Source organism: Gavialis gangeticus, unplaced genomic scaffold, assembly GCF_001723915.1.
Source record: "Gavialis gangeticus isolate Ggan-Ray unplaced genomic scaffold, GavGan_comp1, whole genome shotgun sequence".
Lineage (NCBI taxonomy): Eukaryota > Metazoa > Chordata > Crocodylia > Gavialidae > Gavialis > Gavialis gangeticus.
The window spans coordinates 88,931,673-88,934,161 of NW_017729031.1; the positions used below are offsets into that span (position 1 = coordinate 88,931,673).

At 39.0% G+C, this 2,489-nt stretch overlaps 1 long non-coding RNA gene across 1 annotated transcript in view; it reads right to left on the reverse strand.

The window, feature by feature from the left end:
* Window positions 1–36: 36 nt before the first annotated feature.
* LOC109301766 overlaps window positions 37–2,489 on the reverse strand; it is a 21,285-nt gene continuing 18,832 nt past the window's right edge. The window contains exons 2-3 of the long non-coding RNA XR_002098614.1: window positions 860–864; window positions 37–48 (exon numbers count right to left, since the gene is read on the reverse strand). This is a non-coding gene — a long non-coding RNA (uncharacterized LOC109301766). The remainder of the gene's footprint in view (window positions 49–859; window positions 865–2,489) is intronic.

A 2,489-nucleotide genomic window follows, 5' to 3' on the forward strand; every position in this document is an offset into this window, starting at 1 on the left:
CCCCCCCCTTCCCCCCCCCCCCCCCCTTAGATTTGCATGGAATCCTATCTACTACTGTTCAGTTCATTAGTTTGCCTTTTGTAATGTCTAGCAAACTTACTCTGTAGTCATGTTTAGCATTGCCAATGTCATATCATGGACCCTAGTACCCAAGTTGCCTCCCACCTTCGATTCACTAGCAGTTTTTTTTCTATACTAGTGAAAGGCAAATTGGTAAGTGCTTTCCACCAAACAATCTGAACTGTATGTCTGTCTGTCAACAGGATTACATTCTCAGCAGGTCACAGTATTTCTATACTCTTCTTTCTTGTCCTAAACACCAGAATACTTTCATTTGGATTTCTCTTGCTCCCTCACTTTCTCTCTCCTTCCTGCTTTTGTCTATAGATTCCTCCACTAGGACCTGGCCCTTGCTGATTTTGCCTTCTACATCAGATCTGTTGAAAATTCCTGAGTTGTCTCCCACTTAGTTTTGAACCTCAGTTCAAGTATGTCTATTTAATATACATGGCAGACACTCTTTGTCTGCCAGTCCTTTCTCCCTAGCCATGTCATTGTCTATTCCAGTTATGTGATCTATCTAATCAGGTCTGTGTTACTCAGTTCATTTTATGTGCATTAGGACTTAAAGTTTTTTCTGGTCACCCATACTTGAATAAAGATGAAGTCCTGTTGGATAATTATCTGCCCACAAAACACTTAAGTAAACACTTTGGTTATCAAGTGAGTGGAAAAATAGTTACCAGCACTTCTGTTTGTCTTTATTCTTGCAGTCACTAATACTCTCCCACTTTAAGTGACATTAGGCAGTTCTTTCATTAACTCAGAACAGCAAGGATCTGAATAGCCAATTAATTACTTGAACTGATCATATTACAGTGCACATACTCCTATTTCGATGGCCTTTGACTCCAGGAAGAAAGCCAAAAGTAAAAGTAAAACAGCATTTGGGGTTGGACTAGTTTTCTACCTTTTGGATTATGTAATGTTTTATTCCTTTTGTGACTGTGTACGAAGTACAAGACAGCAAAATACAGAATACATGTGACTTATAGTTAAGGGTTAAAGATGTTTAAAGAACTTTGTCTTTAATCTCTTGAAGGTTAGGTGCAATTTTTTCTAATTGATAGAAGCTGTTCAATATATTGGCTAAGGAGATGGCACAACATCACACTAAGAAATAAAGGAAAGGTAAATCCTGGCTATGAGGCTGCAGATTAAAAGATGATATTTTTTAGTTAAGCATACCCTAGTTTTGATGAGCACAGTTTTTGTGGTGGATTTTAAGTGAAACTACCCCCTCCATTTCCTGCAAGTACCTTCCTTTGAAGCATAAGAGTTACTTTACTAGTGTGCCTGTGGACAACGTATCAGTGGTTTGGACGATGTATTTGTTTTCCAAGGTATCAGTGTGGGATTTCTAGCCTGATTAATCCAGATCCTGTTAGGATAAAGGCCAGGTATACATCACAAACTCTGGCTAGTATGTTCATCTCTGTCTGTAATGTGATGGTTTGCAATTGTTCAGTGGTTAAAAAATATTGTACAGGATTCAGGTAGCGTACTGAAATTAAAAGGAGCTGCTACAGCTTCTAAATGATGATGGTTTTGTTGGGGTCAAAAGGGCTAAGAAATCGGTTAAAAAAAATAAAATAAATAATATTAGGAGCCAGGGCTAGATTTGATTTTCTCCTTTAGCTTCTGTGTCATGTACAAGGCAATGAGATATGGGCCACTGCCTCACCAGGCTTGCAGATTCTGAACATTGGCAGCTACAAAACTAAGTGATCTAAGTAAGTGGCAGAATGAGGCTTGATTGAGGGCAGCTGTTCTATGTGGTCACCTCAACCGGAAAGCTTCAGGAATTCTGAGGGCCATGGCTACTGGTTTTGTTATAGGAGTTATTATCTTCATCTGCACATATTTCCTGAAGGTGTTTGAGTGCATGAGTTACTGAAGGGCAAAGAAACAGCACTAAGTAATAGCTTCCTGAAAATACGACTCCAGCTACAGAACTCTCTGTAGAGAACAATTCAATTAAATGTTGTTCCCACTGGTTGCTCTTCGGACTATGACATGAGCACTTAGTAAATGCATATGGAATAGATATTTGTTCATTTACTCCTCCTGTGTCTTTTTCCCTATGGGAAGAACCCAAGATTAGGGCATAGCTATTAGTAAGCTAGCTTTTTCCTGTTTGCAGAAATCATTGCATCAGGCTTACAGCTGAAGAACACAGTTCTGCACATTGCCATGTCCTCAAATTTTGGTCAAATCAACCTATATCAGACTTGAGCCATGTGAAGTGCATATTGCAGTTCACACTAAACAAAGCCTGTTTCATGTACTGAAATTGTAGGTAACTAGTTTATAATTGCTGTGAAGCACAGCCGAGGAAGGTATAAGTGGTTAAAAGCAGTCCTTTTTACTTTTTTCCTGTGAAATAATTTTATCTTTTGCAATGAGCTTGATTACAGGGACTGCCCCCC